Here is a 12,152-nt window from a genome sequence, read left to right as displayed (position 1 = left end):
TCGTCGCTTTAAATTGAGTTATCTCCCTGTGGCATGTTCCAAACATTCAAAGATGGCTGACTTCAACACGCTCTCATAAAAACGTGTTTTTCCGCTGTAAAAAAAAAAACTTAATCAAATTAAGTGAAATTTTTTTTTTGAAGATCTTCAGTCCGAAACAGATACGTACAATATAACCTTTTTTCGATATTCATTCATAGTATATAAAGTGGTTTAATTTTAAATCTTTCTTGTCTATTTGTCGATAATTTAAATGGTAGGGAACACTAGCAGTATCAGAATTTTTGTAGGAATTTTTGACACCCCTAACGCAAAACTGCGAATACAATATAAAAATCTTGTAATTTCTCCGTTAAAAGTGGGTTATTTATTTTCTTTATGGATTATACTTCCAGAATAAACTATTACAGTTGTTTTAAAAGTAATAGAAATATTTTTTTTTTTTTAAAACAGTAATGAATTTTCCGAACTCAATATTTTTCAATTTTTAAACTTTAAAAATCTATCAAAATTTTTCTATTGATTCTATTTTTACGATATTTTCAGGGTCAATCCATTTGTCATCCATTTTGAAATGTCTATTAAAAAGTAAATAATTAATTTATGTCGGGGAGTTTTATATATCACAAATTGAAGAGAAAAGGTCAATAAATAATATATTCAAATTTAAAACAAAAAAAAAATCGCTTTTTTAGAAATTTACCTGTAAAGTCCGAAGTTTAAAACCTTCTTTTTATAAGAACACATTGTTTTTTTTTGTCTTTTTTTTTGTCTTTTTTTTTTTTTTTTAATGAAACCTTGGTCCTTGCTCCTTTAATTGAAAAAAATAATTAGGGCTTGAATTACATTTTTCGAGGAGTTATAAGCTTGGAAAGACAGGGGGTCAAATAATTCACGCCTCTCATTTTGAAATGTCTATTAAAAAGTAAATAATTAATTATGTCGGGGAGTTTTATATATCACAAATTGAAGAGAAAAGGTCAATAAATAATATATTCAAATTTAAAACAAAAAAAAAATCGCTTTTTTAGAAATTTACCTGTAAAGTCCGAAGTTTAAAACCTTTTTTTTAAAAAAAAACACAGTGTTTTTTTTTTGTTTTTTTTTTAATAAAACCTTGGTCCTTGCTCCTTTAATTGAAAAAAAAAAATTAGGGCTTGAATTACATTTTTCGAGGAGTTATGAGCTTGGAAAGATGGGGTGGAATTATTCACTATTTTCACGAAATTTCTGACACTGCTAAGGGAACACACTAAATGTTTTGGTTTCGATTCTAGCTAAAGTAATTTTTTTTTAACTTTTGAAATCAGTACGTATTCATTTTGTATAATGTTTGATAGAGAATTGATTCTGTAATAATAATAATAATAACTATGAAATCTGAAATATATTTAAGCGTTTTTAATGACTGGGCAAGTCCTGGTGCCCACCCCCGCTAGTATATAAATAAAAAACAAATACTTGCTTAAATAAGAAAATTTGAAAACCTGCAGATGTGAAATGAAAAATCAGTCGGAATTTAATAACATCAAAAAAAAATAAAATAAATAAAATTGATTTTCATTTCTCAACATTTTCAGGTTTTAAATTTTCTCATTTGAATTCATAAAAAAATGTTTTCTAAAATGTGTGACTTAACATTGCTTAAATTTCGCTCTTAAACCAAACGACAACACATGGATACAGTTACCGAGACTAGATGTATTTTCTCTTCGGGAGGCTCCGATCTCTTATTACATCATTATGAAGAAGAACAAGAAAAAAACTTAATCGGACTGACATCTTTATAAATCCAGGTTATTGGCGAAATTCCGGAATTAAAAAAAAAAAAAAAAAAAAAAACTTAATCGGACAGACATCTTGATAAATCCAGGTTATTGGCGAAATTCCGGAATTAAAAAAAAAAAAAAAAAAAAAACTTGATCGGACTGACATCTTTATAAATCCAGGTTATTGGCGAAATTTCGGAAAAAAAAAAAAAAAAAAAAAAAAAAAAAAAAAAACTTGATCGGACTGACATCGTGATAAATCCAGGTTATTGGAGAAATTTTGGAATTAAAAAAAAAAAAAAAAAACTTAATCGGACTGACATCTTGATAAATCCAGGTTATTGGCGAAATTTCGGAATTAAAAAAAAAAAAAAACTTAATCGGACTGAAATCTTGATAAATCCAGGTTATTGGCGAAATTTCGGAATTCAAAAAAAAAAAAAAAAAAGTAAATAAAAATGATTTCTATTTATCAACATTTTCAGGTTTTCAAATTTTCTCATTTAAATTCATAAAAAAATGTTTTCTAAAACGTGTGACTTTACATCGCCTAAATACTTGCTTGATTCTTTTTGTGTAAAAAAAAGAATGCTAAAAGTTTATTTTTGTACTGAAAACTTCTTTGTATGAAATAAAATTCTAAAATAGTCCAAACGGTGCTAGAATATAAAAAAACAACAACAAAAAAACAACAACAAAGTATTAAAACAAGTTTGTTTATATATTTATTTCCAAATAGTTTTTGACTTTATAACTCTCAAATTATTTAGTTGTGGCTTTCATTGTTTTTAAATTGTTTATCATTTGTTCTTAATTTCTTTGTTTGGATCAATTAGGTTTCAAGGATCCTCAAATATAAGCAAAATGAAAAACATGGCTACAGGTCTACACTGGTTGACTGTCAATGTACATGGCATTTTTAAACAAATAACAAACTCAAGTTTCAGTTAGACAACTGTTATCATGAAACTTTGGCAAGGGGGGGGGGCATAGATTGGAGCTCAGATGAACACTTGCCATGAAAATAACGATAAAACAGAGACAGGCTCTGTGGGAAAGAGGTTTCAGGGAAGAGAAAAGGGCATCCCCCACTAGGCTATGGTCTATTTTGGACGCTGTCAAGGCAGGATAAGATTTTTCTAGCAGTTCCTGCCCAGATGTGGTAACAGTACTCCAACCTTGGAAGAACTTGGCTCTTATATAGGCAGAGAATTTCATCAGCAGTGAGATATCTACTGGAGCAGTAGAATGATCCCACCATTTTTCCAGCGACCTTGGCAACTGATTTGATGTACGTGTTCCACCTCAGATCAGGAGTAAAGGTCAGACTCAGGAGCTTGTTAAAACATGGAACCTTCCCAAGATGAGAACCATTCATTTCAATTGATGTCAAATGGGATCAGAGCATTGATGATGTAAAGATAGAAGCATTAAAATTAAAATTAACATAAAATTAACAGCCACCTGTTTCCCCATGGTACCACATGCTCAAGATCAGAGGAGAGAAAATCAGAGAGAATTGGGCCATTTACAGCCTTCGAAGTGTTGCCATAGATGGTAGTGTTATCAGTATAAATGTCTATGAAACATCTTAGAATGTAATTTGGAAGATTATTGATGTAAATCAGAAAGAGAGTTGAGCCCAAGATGGAGTCCTGAGAGACTCCAACATCAATACAGCGAGCTTCTGATTTCTGTCCATTAACCACTACTTTTATGAACCTATCAGAGAGAAATGATTTAATAATTGAGAAGACATTTCCAGCTATACCGTAGTTGGAGATCTTATAAAAGGCCTTTTAGATATCAACAATTATTGCCCTAGAAAGGAAGCCTCCATCAAAAGATTCGCTAATCCTATGAGATATAACTGTTAGCACATCTGCTGTAGATTTAGCAGAACGAAAACCATATTGTGTGTCACTAAGAAGGTTATTTCTGCTGAGGTGGTTGACTATTTCTCTATTAACATAGATTACAGCAACTTACTCATGACGCACAGGAGACATTGGTCTGTAATGAGAGGGAGATGATCGATCACCTGAATTCTTAAATATGACACATACTGATGAGGTTTTCCAGGAGTTGGGAAGCAATTCTCCTTAAGACAATGCTTAAACAGCTTTGTAAGTACGGGAGCTAGTTCTGATTGAAGCTTTTTGAGCACCATAATTGGAATGCTGTCAGGGCTTTACTGGAATTAAAGTTTTTGATTAGCTTGGCAACATCATGCACAGATATTTGTATGTCGCATAGTGTGTTTTCTGATAGAGGAGAAAATACGGAGGTTTGGCATCCCTAGTCATATAGGATAGAATTAGCTGCAAAGTTCTTGGCAAAGAGTTTGGTTTTGTCCGATGCTGATGAGATTACCTCAGGTCTAGTGATGATGGTTGAGATAGAGCACATGCTTCTATTCAGGACCCTGTTTGCTAGTTGCCAAAACTGGTGGGAACCAAGCTGCTGTTCAGCTACTTTAGACTTGACGGACTGAGCATACAACTCTCTCACATTCTTTATTAATCTTTTACAGTGGTTGCTGACAGGTCTGTAAGCATCTTTAGTGTCATTACATCTATTATGTTGGAAGCAATAAACAAAGCTATTTCTGTGTGCAATGGCAGCAGCACATTCTGGAGAGAACCACCGCTAGCTGTTAGGTTTTTGCTGGAATATTTTGAAGGGTATGAAGTTGTCTATACCTACAATTAACCATTCCATCAGGTCTGATACTATAAAGGAACAGATCTGATATAAATGTATGGAAGCTATCCCAGTCAGCCATAGAGTATCAATATACTGTATAATGGAGAGGTATGTCTGAGGACTTATTACATTTTGTTTTCATTTTAACTAAGACAGCCAAGTGGTCGGAAGATCCCAGTGGAGGATGAACATAGTTCAGGGCAAGTTGTGAGAAAAAAGTCTTGGAGACTTGCATACTGACTGTCAGTGTCGGGCACATGGGTGGGTTCACGAACAATCTTAATGAGGTCATAAGCAATGGCGAAATCGTAACAGAACTTCCCTCACCATCTGTTTTGTTTGAGTGGGTAAACCATTCCACATTGTGACACTGAAGTCTCCACAGACGTAAATGTTAGATGAAGGATGAGCAGACAGGATGTGGTCAATTTTCTCAGATATGCTCTTAAAGATAGTAATTTCGCTGTTGTGGGGGCAATAGAGGAACAATCTAAATGCAGTAGTGTAAGCAAGTGCAACACGGAAGCACATATAGGGTAAGTTAGGATCTTCTCCAGAGATGTCCCTACCACATGGAAAGCCATCTCTAATGTAGGCACATATTCCATGCGCATGGTAATCTTGGGGATCAGATTTGGATGTTAAGTTAGAGTATCCTTTAATTATGAACTTATCCAAGGAAATTGTGGGTTTAATGCCAGTTTCACTTAGGAATAATAAGTCTGGTTTGGTCTCCTATAATTAGGTTTCACCCTCTGGAAGGTTGGAATGTAGACTCCTGATGTTGGTGAAGGAGTAAAAGAGAAAAAGAAACAAAGTAATATTTTTTTTGTAGCATATGATAAGGTAAAACTGTAACAATTACCCACTAGTATGGCATCAAGAAACCCCACCAGAAGCGACTGCATGGTCCAGAATTTATTCACCAAATGGCAATACAGCAGCCCCAGTACTTTGCACCTGTTGATAGGACAGCCTCCTTAGTGGTTAATCCAAGATTCAGGTCCCTGACTATCAGGCGGATAACATCAGCCCAGATAAAACGTTTACCTCCAGCACCTTTACTAGTGACATGACTACAAGGACAGACATAGAAGCAGAAAATTTCCGACTGCTCATGCAAAAATACTGTCAACCTAGAATACAGCTTTTTTTCTCCCTTTGTCAGAAAAATCATTTACTTTAAATGAAGACCGAGGGACTACTCTCCATTGCATATTTTTACTTTAGTTTCTGTAAAGAAAATTATTTTTAGATTGTTCACAATCAAAATGATGAAACAAATTTTTGTCCTTAAAACACTGTTTCATTAACTTTTATATGTGAATTCTAATGGATAGGAGATAACACGATTCAACCCTAATTCAGTTCCACATACAACTTAGAAACGTTGGCAACCTTCATATGGTCCCTTCTATAAGTACCCAATATCCTTCTAGAAAGAATTCATAATAGAAAGATATTTAGGAAACGAATACCAACAAAATCATCATGAATAATGCTCAACAAACAAACTAGCAGCAACAAGCTACTTAATTTAAAAAAAAAAAATTCTTCTTTTCTTTTATTTTTTAATTAATCTCTCTATATATAATATAATGATGACATTTTTCCCCTGACTATTGAACCTATAGAAAACCAAAGAGGCCATTCCTATACAAATATTTCACACTCACCATTCAAAGTTAATACTGCAGTGTCTTCTCAAGCTAAAATATGCACATTTATTTTCCATTCTAAAAAAAAATAACTTTCCCTCCTTGCATCACTCCCTCAGCTACGTAATCTCACAATGGTAGTAGCAAATATTTTCCTCTTTAATTTTAGTCCTCCAACAAAACTCTAAATCATCGAGTCTTTTCTTTTCAAAGTAATACTTAGCTACACAACACCAGTTCATTATTCCACTTATTAAATGCATTACTTTCATACAAATTACGGAATGCTCCAGTTTGTTCGGTGAGAGTAGTAGTGTTGTTATTATAAGCATTTCTGTTGTTGTTATTATTATCTTTGTGTCTGTTAGCATTATTATTAATATCATTTTTATTCATAATAGTAATAGTATTGGCTTGCCCTTGACATAAATGACAGAAACCACCTTTACAAGAACGATGAAAAATGATGGCAGCAATGTCTACATGTTTTTTTTTGCTTAAAAAATATTTCCATAAAAAAGAAATATTCACACACGCGCACACACGCGCACACACACACACACACACGCACACACACACACACACACACACTAAATTGAAATAGATACAATATCGTTTGAATATTTTGCTAATTTGCTTTGACAATATTTTAGATCACATACACATGCGATTCAAGGTTTTTGTACATTTTTTCCACCTATCTATCTATTTATCTATCTATCTATTTATCTATCTATCTATTTATCTATCTATCTATCTATCTATCTATTTATCTATCTATCTATCTATCTATCTATTTATCTATCTATCTATCTATCCATCTGATCGGGCTCCTTGCTCAAACCAATGTGACCCTCTCTCTCCAGATTTCCCAAAATGACAGAGTGGTACTTGAACCAGCAACTTAGCGTTTGAATCAGCAGTTCTACTTCCATTTATGTTTACAGTTTGTTTGGTGAGAGTAGTAGTGTTGTTATTATAAGCATTTCTGTTGTTGTTATTATTATCTTTGTGTCTGTTAGTATTATTATTAATATCATTTTTATTCATAATAGTAATAGTATTGGCTTGCCCTTGACATAAATGACAGAAACCACCTTTACAAGAACGATGAAAAATGATGGCAGCAATGTCTACATGTTTTTTTTTGCTTAAAAAATATTTCCATAAAAAAGAAATATTCACACGCACGCACGCACACACACACACACACACACACACACACACACACACACACACACACACAATAATTTAAAATAGATACAATGGTCAAGATCAAAGTGTAGTATCTGTTCTTCAGATGCTGCACTTCCATTTCTTGTTCTCTTTCGGCGGAGGAGAAATCCTTCACGACTGAGACAATTTTTATTTTTGTACCTTTTCTCCACGTTAAAAAAACGACCCTGGTTTCTAACTCTGTCCCGTGAGGAGGCACGCACACACACACACACGCGCACACACACACACACACACACACACACACACACACACACACACACACACACACACTAAATTGAAATAGATACAATATCGTTTGAACATTTTGCTAATTTGCTTTGACAATATTTTAGATCACATACACATGCGATTCAAGGTTTTTGTACATTTTTTCCGCCTATCTATCTATTTATCTATCTATCTATTTATCTATCTATCTATTTATCTATCTATCTATCTATCTATCTATTTATCTATCTATCTATCTATCTATCTATCTATCTATCTATCTGATCAGGCTCCTTGCTCAAACCAATGTGACCCTCTCTCTCCAGATTTCCCCCCCGTCTTCCATCAGCTGCCTCAAATCTTCATGATTACAGTTGGCATCACGCGCAATTTGTTGGATGTACATGGATTTTGATCGTCCTATGCTCGTGTTCCCATGCCGTAGAGTCCACAGCAATACATTTCGAACCAGCTCTTGCTTGCTCCTCTGGCAGTGACCGGCAAATCGTAGGCATCACTCCCTGATGGTAGTAAATATGGCAGGTAGGTTACCATAAAGTTGCTGCTTTGTGGGATGATCTTGCCAAGATATATTTAAAACTATTCATAGCATGCTTTCAGCAGTCTCTATGGTGTGCACTAAGTTGAAGTTAAGTCTATGGGTGAACAAAACTAAAAGTTCATTTAGACAACTCGACAACTCGTCAATACTGTCATATGACAATCAGATCAAACAGGGATTCATAATTGAACTGCAAAATATATTTAATGGTTTAACAAGCACAAGAGCAGAAACCAACTGCTAATTCTATCTATGAAAACTTTGTTTGGTTGCACCAAGAAACAGCAAAGGTGTGTATGCCTCTGAAGCCCAAGTTAAAGCGAAAAGTTCCATGGGAAAACGACGAAGAGTTGAAAAGCATTAAGTGAAAGCATCACAATAATTCTACTCATCAGAATACAAAGGAAACAAGAATAAATCATAAACATGCTCACATCTGAGTGCATTTCCAACTTTTTGACATTTCCAACTCTAATATATCCTGTACTACAAACCATCACCGCAATACTGCATCCCTGTGTCTGTTTTACAAATACTTTAAATGGAACGTGTTATGACATACTTGTAGTACTTGTGCCCCCTCAACATAAACATCCAGGACTAACCTGACAAGCAGCAAAATCCCACCCCTTAAACTGTAGAGGTCTCTAGATGCCAAAAGTCATTCTACACTGATAGTTTCTTCCTTTAAACGACAAGACTTTGGAATTCCTTCCCTGCTTCCTGCTTCTCTGTCTGTCCTAAATGTTGAAATTAAAATGTAATGCAAACAAACATTTTGCTTCTCAACTCCCTACATAGTGCCCAAGAGCTTAATGTGATGTACCTATCAGAACAAATAGATCGAATCCACATAACAAACAATCATATCTGGCTTGGTAAGTAGTAAATGGGAAAAAAAGAAACAGTATCTTTGTATATTATGCAAAACTTTGTGTATTTAAACCCCTGTAAATTCGGTTTATTTTTAAGAAAAAAAAGAAATTTTAGCTGGAACTTTCTATTCTCATTACCCCTTTATATATTCTTTCTTCGGCAAACTTGTCTATGGAGTACCTCTATCGCTGCCAGGTCAGATGCTGATCCCGATAGAACTAGGATTGTCAGATCCAGCTCTGTTTATAAACAGACTGCAAGCTTACTTTAGTAAGCTCCTACCCATGAAACCTAGGGAACAGACCATAAAATCTACAGTCCCAAAAGACATTTCTACATGGACACGCGTGTTTCTTAGAAAAGACTGTGTGAAAGCCCCTCTAACACCGCCTTATACTGGTCCTTATCGCGTGTTATCATGCACTTCTAAACTTTTCACCCTGGATATTAGGGGCAAAAAAGAAACAGTATCTGTTAGAGTGAAAAGAGCTTTTCTTGACTCAAAAACACAAGACACACATATCCCACCTACATTCACACAGCATACACCTGAAGTGAATAATGAAAATGACAACTATGTCACTACTACACGTAGTGGCCGACGTGTACATTGGCCCAATAAATTATGCAAAACTTTGTATATTTAAACCCCTGTAAATTCAGTTTATTTTTAAGAAAAAAAAAAAGAAATTTTGGCTGAAACTTTCTATTCTCATTACCCCTTTATATATTCTTTCTTCGACAACATAAACTTCCAGACATTACGTTGCCTTGTGTTCTGTATTTTTCTAAAGACTGCTACCTTTTTATTTTTCTTCATCGGCTTTTCGCCTAAGCAGGAGGTGATGTAGCAGTTAACAAACTATTTACTGTAAGCGGATCAATGCCTGGTGCCAAAGTGATTCGGCCGCACTGACCAATCGGTTGGCAGGGCGCATTGATTTGAGCTGTCCCCTTATCCCCTTAAGGACTATTTTTAGCCCTTTGGGATCTCAGCTGCGATCGACAGAGGGACGCCAGCAAGCAACCTATACAGACCTCTCTCACTCACTCCTCCCACTGCTACTTGTTGACGTCAGCAGTCTGAAGGCAGCCGACACCTCCAAACAGACATTTATACTTTCTTTCTCTTCAGTCTGAGATACAATCTCGCCTTTTCTAAATAAACCCTTTGTTGTTGTTTTGTTAAAAGAAATGTCGTTTGGCCTTGTGTTTATTTAAGCAATAATCCACCTATAAAATATCTGAATGCAAACATTTTCCGCCTATTTAGTACATTATTATTGTTGTTGTTGTTGTTGTTCTTCTTCTTCTTCTTATTATTATTATTGTTATTATTATCATTATTATTATTATCATTATTATTATTAGTAGTATTAGTAGTATGGACAATATTTTAGATCATCTCTATTGCGTTTGTTCAAGTTTGTTTTTTTTGTACTCAGCTATACTTTTTCCACTTTTTGGTACATTATTATTGTCGTTTCTTCTTTTTTTCCTTCTTCTTCTTCTTCTTTTTCTTCTTCTTCTTCTTCTTCTTCTTCTTATTATTATTATTATTATTATTATTATTGGCTCACATGGAGCTTTCACACAAGTCAACAAACGATCTGATTGGAAACCTGTGGGGTTCTCTGGAAGCTGGGGGACAACAAGTCTCCCCAGACGTCCAGCTCTCTCCACCTCCTTCGATAGCATTTGCAAATGAATTTGCATCATCGCAACAGCCGCTTACCATTGATTTCTCGCTGGTAGTGGCCATTGGTTTATACTGGAATTTGAGTGGTACTCAGCATCCCCAAGGTCCCAGTTCTTTTTGCGCTTGTCCAGCCGAAGTTAGGTTGGTGCTCACTCCTCGGTCTTTCAGACCTTATTGACCCTTCTCGGCCCTTTAGTGTCACTTTTTTATAGGGGGGAATGGTGATGAAACAATGTTGGGGGGTGTAGAACTTGTAGATATGCAGTTTCGGTGTTCTTCATTCCCTGTAATGCTTATTCGTTATATTGTCATGTATTATTCTCCACATTCAAGGGTTTTCCTTAATATTTCAGTCATTTTCATTATCGTTAGCCGTTGCACTTTTTCATTATCGTTAGTCGTTGCACGTTTGCAGTTATTCCTCTGATTCCAATTTCTGACATTCTTTTTTCAAAGTTTTTTGGAATTGTTCCTAGTGCGCCTACTATTATCGGTACTATTTTGATTTTCTTCATCATCCAAATCCCTTGTAACTCTCTGGCTAGCTCTGTGTATTTGCTTCGTTTCTCCTTTTCTTTCATACTCACTACACTTTTCTACAAGGAGGAGTTGTTTTTTTCGCTGCTATTTTCGAAAGTCATCTCCTCTTTTCGATTGACTAGCTTTAATTCAAACCTACGTCACTTCTGGTTTGGCAATGGACACAACAGCAAAGACGTCACGTTTTTTTTCTTTTTTTTTTGTGCCTTTCCTCCTTTGCATTACGGGTTCAAGCCTGCCTGCCTACTACCACTTTTTTTTTTTTTTGCTCAACACACACCTCCAAACACCTGGGCAACGCCAGGCACAGGCTAGTTTATAATATAAATCTCACCTGTTTGTTTAAATGTATGTATGTATGTATGTATGTATGTGTACCTAAAACTTTTGACAGAGGCGACGAATTTTCACGAGATTGGCATCGTTTTGAAGCTCGCCCCTCTGGATGACAAATATAGAAAAATTGGCTAAAAACATTAATTCCTTCACCCACAACTGGGCTTTTCAACAGGGAGGGGTCGGTTTTTTTCGCCGATATTTTCGAAATTCATCCTCTCTTTTCGATTGACTAGCCTTAATTTAAACCTACACCACTTCCAGTTTGGCGATGGGCGCAACGGCAAAGATGTCACTTTTTTGTCGCGCGGTGGAGGGGCAGCGGCAGAGGGGACGGGCGCCGGGCGGTGCGCGACACCACCCGTCCCCCCATCCGCTGCCCCTCCACTGCCTTACACCCCAATGTAAACAGAATCTTTGTGAAAAATTAAACAGTTCTTCTGCTCAAACTTTAGAAGCAAGCACCTCTTAAATGTTGTACAAGTTTTATAATTGAATAACCCCCCCTGCAAAAAAAACCCCCGAAAAATAAAAATGTTTTTGTAAATCGCTCGTGAAAA

This window comes from Euprymna scolopes, chromosome 19 (genome assembly GCF_053919585.1).
Source record: "Euprymna scolopes isolate OS-2025 chromosome 19, ASM5391958v1, whole genome shotgun sequence".
Lineage (NCBI taxonomy): Eukaryota > Metazoa > Mollusca > Cephalopoda > Sepiida > Sepiolidae > Euprymna > Euprymna scolopes.
The sequence above is the reverse complement of the archived record's forward strand: the minus strand, read 5'-3'. Positions refer to the sequence as shown.